Source organism: Molossus molossus, unplaced genomic scaffold (genome assembly GCF_014108415.1).
Source record: "Molossus molossus isolate mMolMol1 unplaced genomic scaffold, mMolMol1.p scaffold_m16_p_12, whole genome shotgun sequence".
NCBI lineage: Eukaryota > Metazoa > Chordata > Mammalia > Chiroptera > Molossidae > Molossus > Molossus molossus.
In genome coordinates, this window is record NW_023425347.1 from 50,502,769 (window position 1) to 50,518,170 (window position 15,402).

General features: G+C 38.2%; 1 pseudogene; it reads left to right on the plus strand.

The window, feature by feature from the left end:
- Positions 1-9,182: 9,182 nt before the first annotated feature.
- LOC118626748 lies at positions 9,183-10,812 on the plus strand (annotated as a pseudogene).
- The last annotated feature ends 4,590 nt before the right edge of the window (positions 10,813-15,402 follow it).

Genomic DNA, 15,402 nt, shown 5'->3' on the forward strand with positions numbered 1-15,402 from the left:
TCTACACACCCTCGCCAACACTTGTTGTTTGATGCTTTGTTGATAGCGGCCATTCTGACAGCTGTGAGGTAATACCTCATTGTTGTTTTAGTTTGCATCTCTCTGATGATTAGTGATGTTGAGCATTTCTTCATATGTCTCTTGGCCATTTGTATGTCCTATTTGGAGAGGTGTCTATTCAGCTCCTCTGCCCATTTTTTAATTGGGTTCTTTGTCTTCCTTTTGTCAAGTTGTATGAGTACTCTATATATTTTGGAAATTAACCCCTTATGTGATGTATCATTGGCAATGATGTTCTCCCATACAGTGGGAAGCCTTTCCATTTTAAAGGTTGTTTATTTTGCTGTGCAGAAGCTTTTTAGTTTGATGTAGTCCCGTGAGTTCATTTTTTCCTTTGTTTCTGTTGCCTTAGGTGATGTATTGGTGAAACTTCTGCCGCGTATGATGTCTAAAATTTTGTTGCCTACATTTTCTTCTGGAATTTTTATGGATTCATGGGTCACATTTAAGTCTTTTATCCATTTTGAGTTTATTTTTGTGTATGGTGTAAGTTGATGGCCTAGTTTCATTTTTTTGCATGTAGCTGTCAAATTTTCCTAAGACCATTTATTAAAGAGGCTGTCTTTACTCCACTGTATGCTCTTGCCACCTTTGTCAAATATTAATTGAGCATATTGCCTTGGGTCCATTTCTGGGTTCTCTGTTCTGTTCCACTGCTCTATATGCCTGTTCTTGTGCCAGTACCAGGCTGTTTTGATTACCGTCGCTTTGTAGTATAACCTGATATCTGGTATTGTGATCCCACCTATTTTGTCCTTTTTCAAAATTGCTGGCTATTCAGGGACTTTTTGGGTTCCATATGAACTTTTGAAGTACTTGTTCTAGTTCTGTAAAATATGTAGTTGGTATTTTGATGGGGATTGCATTGAGTCTATAGATTGCTTTGGGTAGTATAGACATTTTAATGATGTTAATTCTTCCAATCCATGAACAAGGTATGTGCTTCCACTTTTTTATATCTTCCTTTATTTCTTTTTTCAATGTCCTGTAGTTTTGTGAAAATAGGTCCATTACTTCTTTGGTTAAGTTTATTCCCAGGTATCTTAATTTTTTTGCCGCGTTGGTAAATGGGATTGTTTTTTCAGTTTCTCTTTCAGTGAGGTCATCATTGGTGCATATGAATGCCAAGTATTTCTTGACATTAATTTTATATCCTACAACTTTTCCAAATGCATTTATTAAGTCTAGTAGATATTTGATGGAGTCTTTAGGGTTTTCTATGTATAATATCATGTCATCTGCAAATAATGACAGTTTCACTTCCTCCTTTCCAATTTGGATCCCTTTTATTTTTTCTTCATGTCTGATTGCTGTGGCTAAGATTTCCAGTACAATGTTAAATAAGAGTGGCAAAAGTGGACATCCATGTGTTGTTCCTGTTCTTAAGGAAAATGTTTTTAGCTTTTGCCCATTGAGTATGATGTTGGCTGTAGGTCTTTCATATATGGCCTTTATTATGTCGACATATGATCCCTCTAGTCCCACATTGCTGAGCCTTTTCATCAGAATTGGATGCTGGATTTTGTCAAATGCTTTTTCAGCATCTATTGATATGATCATGTGGTTTTTATTCTTCATTTTGTGTATGTGGTGTATCACATTTATTGATTTGTGAATATTGTACCAGACTTGCATCCCTGGGATGAATCCCACTTGGTCATGGTGAATAATTTTTTGATGTATTGCTGAATCCAATTTGCTAGTATTTTATTCAGGATTTTGGCGTCTATGTTCATCAGGGTTATTGGTCTGTAGTTTTCTTTCTTTGTAGTGTCTTTTTCTGGTTTTGGAATTAGAATTATGCTGGCCCCATAAAACAAGTTTGGAAGTCTTCCTTCCTCTTGAATTTTTTGAAATAGTTTGAGGAGAATGGGTGTTAGTTCTTTTTTGAATGTTTGGTATAACTCCCCCGTGAAGCCATCTAGGCCTGGGCTTTTGTTTGCTGGGAGATTCTTGATTACCTCTTCAATTTCCTTAGTTGTTATTGGTCTGTTCTAGTTTTCTATCTCTTCCTGGTCCAGTTTTGGGAAACTGCGTGTTTCTAGAAATTTGTCCATTTCACTTAGATTGTCGAATTTGTTGCCATATAATTGTTCATAGCAGCTGTTAACAATCTTTTGTATTTCTGTGGTGTCAGTTGTTACTTCTCCTCTTTCATTTCTGATTTTGTGCATTTGGGTTCTCTCACTTTGTTTCTTGGTGAGTTAGCTAAGGCTACATCCATCTTGTTCATCTTTTCGAAAAACCAGCTCTTTGTTTCATTGATCCTTTGAATTGTGTTTTTGGTCTCTATGTCATTTATTTCTGCTCTGCTCTTTACTATTTCCTTTCTTCTACTTGCTCAGAGGTTTTCTTTTTGTTTGCTTTCTAATTCTTTAAGTGTGAGGTTAGACAGTCAGTTAGAAATTTTTCTTCTTTCTTGAGGTAGGCCTGTAGTGCTATGAACATCCCTCTCAGAACTGCTTTTGCTGCATCCCATAGATTTTGTGTTGTTTTGTGTTCATTTTCATTGGTTTCCAGGAAGTTTTTAATTTCTTCCTTGATCTCCTCATAACCTATTCATTGTTTAATAACATGCTATTTAGCCTCCATGTGTTCCAATGTCTTTAAATGTTCTTGTTGCCATTGATTTCTAGTTTCATGCCATTGTGATCTGAGAAGATGCTTGATATGACTTCAATCTTCTTGAACTTGTAGAGATTTAATTTGTGTCCTATCATGTGGTCTGTCTTTGAGAATGTCCCATGTGCACTTGAGAAGAATGTGAATTCTGTAGTTTTGGGGTGTAGATATCTATTAAATTTATTTGGACTAGTGCTTCATTTAGAGTCTCTGTTTCCTTGCTAATTTTTTGTCTAGAGGATCTATCCAGTGATGTCAGCGGGGTGTTCAAGTCCCTTGCTATGATTGTATTGCTGTCGATTTCTCCTTGGATGTCCTCCAGAATATTTTAATATATTTTGGTTTTTCTATATTATGTGCATAAATGTTTATCAAGGTTATATCTTCCTGTTGGATAGATCCTTTCAATATTATGTAGTGGCCTTTTTTATCTCTAGTTATGGCTTTCATTTTGAAATCTGTTTTATGAGGTATGAGTATTGCTACCCCAACTTTTTTTTTTTTTGCTTTCTGTTTGCTTGGAAGATTTTTTCCATCTCTTCAGAAGCTTTCAACCTATAAGTCTTTTGTTGTGAGGTGGGTCTCTTGTAAACAACACATAGATGAGTCATGCTTTCTTATCCAATCAGCTACTCTGTGTCTTTTTATCAGAGCATTCAGTCCATTTACATTTAAGGTGATATGTACTTATTTATTGCCATTTCTGTTTAGTTTGGTTATATTTTTCTTCCTATTTCTTCTACTAATTACAACAGTCCTTTTAACATTTCTTGCAGTGCTGGTTTGATGCTGGTTTAGCCTTTTTTTGTCTGGGAAGCTCTTTATTTGACCTTCTATTTTGAATGACAGCCTTGCTGGGTAGAGTAGTCTTGGATTCAGATTCTTGTTTTTCATGACCTTGATTACTTCATGATATTCCCTTCTGGCCTGTAGTGTTTCTTGTGGGAGGTCAGCTGACCTTTCTTGTAGGTAACCTGTTGTTTATCTCTTGCTGTTTTTAGGATTCTCTCTTTGTCTTTAATTTTTGGCATTTTGATTACTATGTGTCTTGGTGTGGGCCTGTTTGGGTTCTTCTTACTAGGGGCTCTCTGTGCTTCTTGAACTTGAATGCCTTCTTCCTTCACCAAATTAGGAAATTTTTCTGTCACTATTTCTTTGAATATATTCTCTAACCCTTGCTCATTTTCTTCTTCTTTGGGGACTCCTATGATGTGAATATTATTACGTTTCCAGTTGTCCCACAGTTCTCTTAAGCTGTCTTCCTGTTTTTTAATCGTTTTTTTCCTTTTGGTTTTCTGATTGGTTGTTTTTTTCTACCTTGTCTTCTAATTCACTGATCCGTTCCTCCGCTTCCTCTACTCTGCTGTTTAGACCTTCCAATGTGTTCTTTATTTCTGAAATGTCACTCTTGATCTCTTCTTCGTGGTTTTTAATTTCCAATTGGTTTATTTTTAGCATCTCTATGTCCTTACTCATGCTGTTGAGCTTCCTCAAGATCATGGCTCTGAATTCTAGCTCAGTTAACTTGCCTAACTGCTCCACATTGATCTCATCTTTGGAGGAGGTCTCTTGTTCTTTCATTTGGCTTTTGTTTCTGTGTTTCACCATTTTGGGTATCACAGTGGGCTTTGGAGCCTGCCAAGTTTTCCCTGTGGGTATTGGTGTTCTGCTGTTTGTGGCTCCCTCTCCTGGTTTAGATGAGCGAATAAGGATCCACATTAAACACCACTGGCAAGTCTCACTTTCCTGGTTAGAGTTGCTAGCCCAGGAATGGTATTGTTATCCTCTAGTTTTTGCCTGGCAGCTGGCAGGCCAGATTACTTGAAGAGTTTTGAGTTGTTAGTTGATTGTAAAACTCCCTCAGGTGCTTAACATAAAGGGATTTCCTGAGGATGGGGCAGATGCTGGTTGTTAGTAAGCCTCAATTTGCATTTCAGTGGCTCACAGGTTGGGGTTGGATCTCCGAGGGAGGGGCTGCTGCCTCTCCCCAGAGACCTGGGAAGGAGCAATTCGGCCACCACCCTGCATGGCCGCAACTCAGCAAATGCTCCAAGCACCCTCTAAATCCCGAGTGTCCCCACAAAGCTCCAGTCCAGTCCTCCCTCCCTCTGCTGGAGCCCAAGGTGAGTGCTTGTGGCTGTTTTAGCCTCTGTCCCGGCTCTGCGCTGTGGAGCTGCCTGGGAGTGTAACCCGAGGGCCGCTGCTCACAGCGGAGGCCGCTGCCGAGCTGCTGACCATGGGCTCCCAGCCCCCGTCTCGTGCCTTCACAATCCTACCAGGATCGAGTCATTGTTTCTGGTTATATGGTCCTCGCAAGCTGCTTTTCTGTTGCTTTTTCCCGTGGCTTTTTCTGTGTTTTAGTTGTAATTCCAGTTTAGTCCTGGGAGACGGTCTATGTATCTTCCATTCACTCCGCCACCATTTTGGAATCTCTTTTTTTAAAAAAATAATATGGTATGGAATTTTCACACACTCACATCCCATTGGACAAACATGGCTATATTTACAGTAAAGGAGAGCTTGAGAAATGTGGTGTCATGTCTAGTTGCACTGCCACCTGACTAAGGAGAATCCATAACCAAAACGAAGAAGAAAAAAGTAAATAAAAGAAAAATTGCCTATCAACCAATGTCACCCAAATAAATTTAATCTAAAAAATAAAGAAAAAGAAAATTAACACTCTCAGCCACAGGTATCATAATGGCTATAAATTTCATAGCCTCCTCCTCTCTGAAGCATTAGCCTGCCCAGCCCATGAGTCTTGGTAATGGGTTGCAGTCTAATCTACACCTACCTACTTCTTCATCTTGGGGATTCCAAAATTTCTTCAACATTTGATATAGAAAGCTTACTGCCAGAGGTCTGAGAAGTAGTACGGATTATACAAACATATTTTTTTCATATTTTATGCTTTATTGGCTAGTATAAACAGCAGAAAAATATTTGTTCTCTGTCTCTTGGAGTCCAGAAAATTATTTCAGACTTAGTAAAGAGAAGAGATGCATGCCATATTTTGATAAGTTCCTAAATTATACCTTTCTTAAGTATTCTCACTTCTTTTCAACTTAATATCTAAAAATAAAATAATAATCTGTCTAATAAATTTTGGAGTACTTTAAAAATGAAAATATAAAAGATACAAAGCACTACTCATAATTATGACACAGAATTTTAATGGTTTCAATATAACTAATGAATTATGGGATTCAATTAAGCACCAGACCTCTGGAATTATGGCTGTCCCAGGATTAAGAATGTTATACCTATAATGGTTTTCACCTCTCTGTTAGGTGATATATTGTATATATCTCATTTTAGTATGCATCTGGACATGGGTGAAAGATCTAAATGCCAATGTGTAAAGTAAATCTCTGATCCTCAGTGCTTAAGGAAAGACTCTATTTTGTTGGGGAGGGAAAAAAGAGGGCCAGTACTTTGGTCTCAAATATATAAATGGCTTCAAATATAGACTTTGAAATGATCTCCAAATAAAGTCATGAATATGGATATTTTATTTGTACATGTGTTATGTATAGGTAATTTTTTTCAATTAAAACAACATTTTTTGCCCTGGCTGGTTTGGCTCAGCTGTTGGAGCATCTGCCTGCGGACCGGAGAGTCTCGGGTTCAGTTCCCGCTAGGGGCACATACCAAAAAAAAAAAAAAAATGTTTAAAAAAACAACATTTCTATAACTGGCTTTTTAAAATTTGTAACACACTCGGAACCACAAATGCTTATGGGTAGAAGATCATAAGATTCCATAAACATAATGGAACACACACCCCACTGCGAAGGACAAATGGTGAAGTTTGCAGAAGCAACGTAATTTATCTTATCTCTTCTAAAACTTTTTCTCTAAACCACATTTTAAAACATAGGTAGCAATTGCATTGTGTTTGGAGAAAGTTGAAGGTGGGAAGAGTCTTTGTAATGCTATACTAGAATGAAAGGATATACTTGAAATCTTTTTAATGATTTTTTAAAGCTCCACCTTTAAGACAAGTTTAAAATATCACATTACCTTTATCCTTGTAGCTCTTGCAAAATATATTGATTATTGTTCTCTTTAAAATTATGTACTCTGGAAAACTGAAGGACCATAAATATTAGCATCAAAGAGAATTTTTTGAACTGAGTGAGAACTATTTAAAATCTTTAAAAAGAAAATATACTCACCTAGTGAAAGCCAGAGGGGGTTCCATTATCTACCACATAAAGTGAGCAAACTCCAAGTACGAACATGTTTCAAGAACAGACCACTTTCTGATTGAACTCTGTCTCCTCTATGTATTCTCTTAAAGACCTGCAGGCTTGTTTTGGGAACCAAAACCTCACACTTGCATACCTTTCTCAGGAATAGGGTATTTTCTATTCCAATTCAAGATCATGGATTCCTAAGGTAGTCATTCCTGCAAGAAAAGTGAAGTGATAGCAGTTATGATTAATGAATTTGAAGACAAAATTAAGACTGGCTAGTAAACAATATAATCAAGGAAAATCCTTGTGCGGTTTGAAACTCCATAGGAATAATCTCAGGATAATTACATAAGAGTCTAAAGGGAAGATTTTATATTCAAGATTAAACATTCTGGAAACCAAATAGAGAGTAGGACAAAAGGATGGTATACATGGGAGATGCAAACATGATTGTACAAAGTAAAAAATAAAAAAAAGGAAGAGAGGAGGAAAAGGAGAGAGGGTGAGAAGAAGAAAAGCAAGTGGGGAAGAAGGAAAGTGCATAAAGAAGCAATACCTTCAAATAATTCTGGAGACATATGTCCGGCTGGTGTGTCTCAGTGGATTGAGCATTGTCCCATGGACTGAGAGGTCCCAGTTCAAATCCCAGTCAGGGCACATGCCTGGGTTGTGGGCTCGATCCCCAGTGGGAGGCTTGCAAGAGGCAGCTGATCAGTGTTTCTCTCTCACATCGATGTTTCTATTTCTCTCTAAAAAAATCAACAAAAACATTTTTTAAAAAAATACTGGAGAGCCCTGTCCGCTTTGGCTCAATGGTTAGAACGTCGACCTGTGGACCAGAGAGTTCGGGTATGGTTCCCACTAGGGGCATGTACCAAAAATAAATAAATAAATAAAACTACTGGAGACATGTACCCAGCCCCGGAATAGCAGCTTTCATCTTTTCAGGGCTTCACATGTAAAGTCAGTACTTCTGTATTTACAGGTAGATAAAAACTCCAGCCTTGTTTTCTAAGCATCATTTTTGTTTATTCTAAAAGTGATATATAATTTTTTTAAAAATAGAGTTTATCCAACTCTACCTGGATTGTTATGTTGAATGAAATAGTAATGTTGAGTTCAAGTTTAGTACAAAATAGTGAGGGATTAAAGTGGAATTGTTGATGATACGCATGCCCTGTGTATTTCATCATCTTTCACTTCTTCTTGTGAAGACACATGTGCAAGATCTACAACCAAAGTAAAAAATTCTGTCAATAGACGTGGTTGGACAAATTTGTGTGAAGATACATAATCCCCATAGATATCTGTCTCTTTGGCCTCATACATTGACATTGAACCGGAGGTTTTCTTCCTAGAATGAGGTAATGATTGATGAGGCAAATATAAAGAAATATTAAGTCAGCCACCATTTCAGAAACAAACACCTCTTTTTCATGTACACTAGCATGACAATTCCCAACCTGGGATGAAACAAGGAGAGAAGTCTAGAAGAATTATATGGAGAGCTTTTTTTTAATTATTTTTTAATCCTTACCCGAGGACATTTTTCCATTTTTCACTCAGAGCGGGAAGGAGAGAGAGGAAGAGAGAGAAACATCGATGTGAAAGGGACACATCGAGTGGCCGCCACCCACACGACCCAACCAGGGCCGGGGACAAACTGCAGCCAAGGTGCATGCCCTTAGCAGAAACCGAATCCGGGTCTCTGTGGACCACAGGCTGACGCTCTAACCACTGAGCCAAACCGGCCAGGGCTGGAGAGCTTTTTTAAAGGGACTTCTTTAAGAAGAAAGAGGAAGAAAGAACATAATTATAAAGAATGAAATGGCAATAAATACATACTTATCAATAATTATATTTGGTTCTAGAAATGATAGAAAATAAAAATTAGTACAATCATGTCACAGACCCTTGGAAAGTATATTTATCTTTCCACACCAGAGAAGAGTTTTATGCAAAGCCAGAAATGGAAATAACCTAAGCCATCGGTGACAAATAATGCTGCTAAGAGGAGCCCTTGTGAATTTTTAAAGTTTTCTTCTCTGCTATAATTTATTTTGGGACAAACACCAGTTTAAGGCAAAGAATTCTGAACATAAAAGTCACCTAGATTAAAAAATCAGACTTTAACTAACAAAAATAGATGCACATGTTTACATCAAGAAAAACGGCGCGTGCTCTCCAGTAGTCCGCAGCTCACGTCTCTGTGCGCCTCCACCTCACCCCCGTTTGCACCCAGAGCGCCCGTAGCACCACTGCACCACGTGTGGCATTTGGGCCCTCTTTGGCAGTGATAACTGCCTTTCTGTTCAGTGTCTGCGTGCTATGAAGATTGCACACAGGGGTCCAGATGCATTTCGCTTTGAGAATGTCCATGGATATACCAACTGCTGCTTTGGCTTTCACCGGTTGGCAGCGGTGGACCCGCTGTATGGAATGCAGCCAATCCGAGTGAAGAAATTTCCATATTTGTGGTTATGTTACAATGGAGAAATCTATAACCATCAGAAGCTGCAGCAGCATTTTGAATTTGAATATCAGACCAGAGTGGATGGTGAGATAATCCTTCATCTTTATGACAAAGGAGGAATTGAGCAAGCTATTTGTATGTTGGATGGGGTGTTTGCGTTTATATTACTGGATACAGCCAATAAGAAAATGTTCCTGGGCAGAGATACCTATAGAGTCAGACCTTTGTTGAAAGCTATGATGGAAGATGGATTTTTGGCTGTGTGTTCAGAAGCTAACGGTCTTGTTAATGTGAAGCACTCCGCAGTTCCTTTTTAAAAAGTGGAACCTTTTCTCCCGGGACACTATGAAGTTTTGGATTTAAAGCCAAATGGCAAAGTTGCATCGGTGGAAATGGTTAAATATCATCATTGCACAGATGAGCCTCTGCACGCCCTCTATGACAATGTGGGGAAACTATTCCAGGTGTTGAGATAGAAACTGTGAAGAATAACCTCCGGATCCTTTTTGACAATGGCGTTAAGAAACGTTTGATGACAGGCAGAAGGATTGGCTGTCTTTTTTTCAGAGGGCTTAGATTCCAGTTTGATTGCTGCCACCCTGTCGAAGTTTCTAAAAGAGGCCCAAGTCCAATACCCTTTCCAGACATTTGCAATCGGCATGGAAGACAGTCCTGATTTACTAGCTGCCAGAAAGGTGGCAAAGCATATTGGGAGTGAACACCCTGAAGTCCTCTTTAACTCCGAGGAAGGTATTCAGGCCCTGGATGAAGTCATATTTTCCTTGGAAACTTCCGACATTCGGACAGTCCGCGCATCAGTGGGTATGTACTTAGTTTCCAAGAACATTCGGAAGAACACAGCTAGCGTGGTGATCTTCTCTGGAGAAGGTTCAGATGAACTTACACAGGCTCCTTCTCCTGAAGAGACCCAGGAGGCGCGTGAGAGGCTTCTGAAGGAACTCTACCTGTTTGATGTCCTCTGTGCAGATCGAACGACTGCTGCCCACGGCCTTGAATTGAAAGTACCATTCCTGGATCATTGATTTTCTACTTATTTCTTGTCTCTGCCACCAGATATGAGAATTCCCAAGAATGGGATAGAAAAACATCTCCTGCGAGAGACATTTGAGGGCTCCAATCTGCTGCCGAAAGAGATTCTCTGGCGACGGAAAGAAGACTTCAGTGATGGCATAACCTCAATTAAGAATTCCTGGTTTAAGATTTTTACAGGGCTTCATTGAACATCAGGTTGATGATGCAGCGATGGCAGCTGCATCTCAGAAGTTTCCCTTCAACACCCCTAAAACCAAAGAAGGCTCCTACTACCATCAGATCTTTGAACGCCACTACCCAGGCCGGGCTGGCTGGCTGACCCATTAGTGGATGCCCAGGTGGATTAATGCCACTGACCCTTCTGCACGCACTCTGACCCATTACAAATCAGCCACCAAAGATTAGGCACTTTCTAAGCCATAGAGTGAAAGTAAATGTTTCTTCTTATTGCAAAGGGTAAAGGGCTTGCGGGCTAGGAAAGGTAGCAATGAGCATCATTCACTCAGGAGGCAAAAAAATAAAAGTCTTAAATCTAAAACAAACAAACCAAAAAGAAAGAAAGAAAAAAGGCCCTGTGAATGCAACTCTCCTTCAAGACAATGATAATATCAATACAAAAGCCTCTGCAACTAAAAAAAAAATCTATAAACAATTGCCTGAACTGGATACATAGCTACATAATGGCAATCAATTGTGTGTTCATAAATCCACAGATGTTTTGTCATTATTTAAATAAGTATGAGTACTATGTTCCTATTCATAGGTTGGGGGGTGCTCTAATTATTTACCCATCATCAAGATTTGTTTTGTTGCATTTTCTCTTAAAATGCATTATTATGTACTCCTTTCATGGATGTTAAAAATTCCTGTTGTCCTTGAAGAATGTAGCAAGACTTGCCCTGGCTGGTGTGGCTTAGTTGGCTGGTGTCGTCCCATGCACCAAAACGTTTCAGGTTCCATTCCTGGTAGGGGCACATACCCAGGTGGTAGGTTTGATCCCACCAGGGTGTGCACAGGAAGGCAGCCAATTAATGCTTCTCTCTCACGTGAATGTTTTTCTCTCTTTCTCTCCCTTTCCCTCTCTCTAAAATCAGTAAATCACATATATCATCTGGTGAGGATTAAAAAAAAAAAAAAAAAAAGAATGTAGCAAAACCTGAAACTGCTACTTGAAACTAAAGTCCTTTTTAATTATTATAAAACCAGTAAAGCTGACATTTTACTATGACTTAAGCTCCTGAAATATATTGTGACCAACTTATATTCTCTGAGCTAGAATTAGGAACCTCGGGATTTGTATATGTGTATAAATACTGCAAATTGAGCTAATAAAAACTTTAAAAAATACAAACAATCTTTTACTACAAAAATCCAAAATCTACTATGAGCCTGTACTAAGAGAAAGATGAACAGGATGCCAGCAAACATTGTCTGCATTTTCTAAGGTGGGGACACAGGGCTCAGCGGAGCCAGGTGGTACTCAGCTGGGTCTGGTTCTTGATACTGGTATCCATTTTTAGCACTTCTCGAATGGCCATGGTAGCATAAGTAGAAAGAGGAAGAGAAAAACCCACTTTCAGAGCTCTGTATTTGCCTTCAGCAGCAAAAACTGGTGGTGGTTTCCCTTCTAGGTTGCCCACATCTGTGTTGAAGAGTGGACTTTTTGGATCATCGTATACAAAAACTTCCCCGCTGACATTCTTACGAATAATGATCTTTCTGTAGGCCCCTGATAAGGAATTATCTCAAATTTTGTGTCTCATGTTGTCGATATCAAGATTGTCTGCTATGAGCATTTCCCTGTAGGCATCACTAACTTGGGCTCCTCCAAAGGGAGGACGGACTGGACTGGAACTGTGTGGGGATACTCGGGATTTGGAGGGTGCTCAGAGCTTTTGCTGAGTTGTGGCCACAAAGGACGGTGGCCATCTTACTCCTTCCCAGGACTCTGGGGAGAGGCAGCAGCCCTTCCCTCGGAGGAGCTCAATAATCACTTTAAAAGTAAATGAACTAAATGCTCTAATCAGAAGACATAAGGTAATTGAATGGATAAGAAAATAAGACCTATATATATGCTCTACAAGAGACCTATCTTAGAACAAAATATACACATGGACTGAAAGTAAAGGGATGGGAAAAGATATTTCATGTAAAAGAAAATTTTAAAAATGCTGAGGTAGCAATACATATATAAGGCAAAATACAATACATAGTTAAAACAATGGCAGTAAGAAGAGATGAAGAAGGATGACATTACATAATAATAAAGGGATCAATCCAAAAAAAGAACATAACTCTTATTAATATTTATACATCCAACACAAGAGCACATATGCATATAAAGCAAATATTGATGAACACGAGGGGAGAGACTGACAGTAATGTAGTCATCGTAGGGTGTGTTTTTTTTGCCATTTCACTGACATCTTCCAGACAAAAAATCAACAGGGAAACAGTGGTCTTAAGTGACACACTAGACCAAATGGATTTAATTGATATTTTCAGAGCATTTCACCCCAAAGCAGCAGAAATACATTCTTTACAAGTGCATATAGAACTCTTTCCAGGATTGATCATGTTAGGACCTAAGACAAGTCTCAATAAATTTTAAAAGATTGAAATCATATCAAATGTCTTCTCCAACTACAATGATATGAAAGTAGAAATCAATTGCAAGAAAAAAACTGGAAGAAAAAAAAAAAAGACAAACACATGGAAGCTAAATAAAATAGCCCTGGCTTGTTTGGCTGAGCAGTTAGAGCATTGGCACACACAGATCAAAGAGTTGCAGGTTCAATTCCGGTCAAGGGTATATACCTTAGTTGCAGTTCGGTCCTCGGCCCTGATTGAGGTTGTGCGGGAGGCAACCAGTCAATGTGTCTCTCACATCGATATTTCTCTCTCTCTCTCTCCCACTCTATCTGAAAATAAATAGGAAAATATCTTCAGGTGAGGATTTTAAAAATAAATAAAATACCTAGAAATAAATTTAACCACGGAGGTAAAAAATTTGTTCTCAGAAAACTATAAATTATGGAAGAAAGAAATTGAAGAAGAAACAAGTAAATGGAAGCATATATTGTTCTCATGGATATAAAGATTAAACATCACTAAAATGTCTATACCACCCAAAGAAATCTATAGATTCAATGCAATTCCTATCAAAATACCAATGGTGTATTTTATAGAACTAGAACAAATAATCAAAATGTATAAGGAACCACAAAAAAAAAAACCAAATAACCACAGAAATCTTGAGGAAGAAGGAACAAAGTTTGAAGTATCATGTTACCTAATATCAAACTGTACTACAAATAAATTACTATACTATAGTCATCAAAGCAGCATGGTAGTGGCATAAAATCAAACATAGATCACAATGAAACAGAGTAGAGAGCCCAGAAATAAACTCATGTTTATATAGTCAATTCATGTTTGACAAAAGAGGAAAGAACATAAAATGGGGTAAAGACATTCTATTCAATAAATGGTGTTGGGATAATTGGACAAATAAAGCAAAAAATGAAACTAGACCACATCATATGTAAAAATAAACTCAAAATGGATTAAAGACTTAAATGTTAGAGTCAAAACCATAAAATTCCTAAAAGAAAACATAGACAGTGAAATCTCAGACATGTCTCTTATCAATATTTTTTCTGATATATCCCCTCAGGCAAGGAAAACAAAAGAAAAAATAAACAAATGTGACTACATCAAACTAAAAAGTTTTTCACAGCAGCCCTGGCCAGTTTGGCTCAGCACTTAGAGTGTCTGCCTGCAGACCACAGAGTCCTGGGTTCGGTTTCCACTACAGGCATGTACCTCGGTTGCAGTTTGTCCCCGTGTGGGTGGCAACCACTTGATGTGTCTCTCTCACTTCGATGTTTCTCTCTCTCTCTCTCTCTCTTCCTTCCTCTTTCCCTCCCAATCTATCTGAAGATAAATGCAAAAATGTCCTCGGGTGAGGATAAAAAATAAATTAAAAAAAAAGTTTTTCACCCTGGCCAGTCTTCTCAGTGGTTAGAGCATTGGCTCATGGCCTGGAGAGTCCCAGGTTTAATTCCTGCTAAGGGTATGTACCTCAGTTGCAGTTTGTCCCCGTGTGGTTGGCAACCACTTGATGTGTCTCTCTCACATCAATGTTTCTCTCTCTCTCTTCCTCCCTCACTTCCTCCCACTCTATCTCAAAGATAAATGGAAAAATGTCCTCAGGTGAGAATTAAAAAAAAACAAAATAAAAGTTTTTCGCAGCAAAGAAAACCATTAACAAAACAAAAAGACAACTTACTAAATGGGGGAAGATATACCAATGGTATATCCAATAAGGTGTTAATATCCAAAATATATAAAGAACTCATATAACTCAATACTAAGAAAATAAACAATCCAGTTAAAAAATGGGCAGAGGATCTAAATAGACATTTCTCCAGAAAGGACATACAGATGGCCAATAGACATATGAAAAGATGCTCATTGTCACTAATCATCAGAGAAATGTAAATTAAAACTATAATGAGATATCACCTCATGACTGTCAGAATATCTATCATCAATAAATCAACAAACAAGTGTTGGTGAGAATGTGGAGGAAAAGATACCCCTGTGGACTGTTGGTGGAAATGCAGATTGGTGCACCCACTATGGAAAACAGTATGGAGGTTCGGCAAAAAATTAAAAATGGAACTAGTTTATGACCCACCAATTCCACTTCTGGTATATATCTGAAGACACCCAAAACACTAATTCAAATGAATATATGCACCCTATGTTCATTGCAGCATTATTTACAATAGCTAAGCTATGGAAGCAACCCAAGTGCCCATCAATAAAAGAGTGGATAAGGAAGTGGTGGTACATATAAACAATGGAATATTATTCAGCTGTAAAAAGAAATGTGATCTTTTTTATTTGCAACAGCATAGGTAGACCTAAAGATATTATGCTAAGTGAAATAAGTCAGTCAGAGAAGAACAAATAACATACGGTTTCACG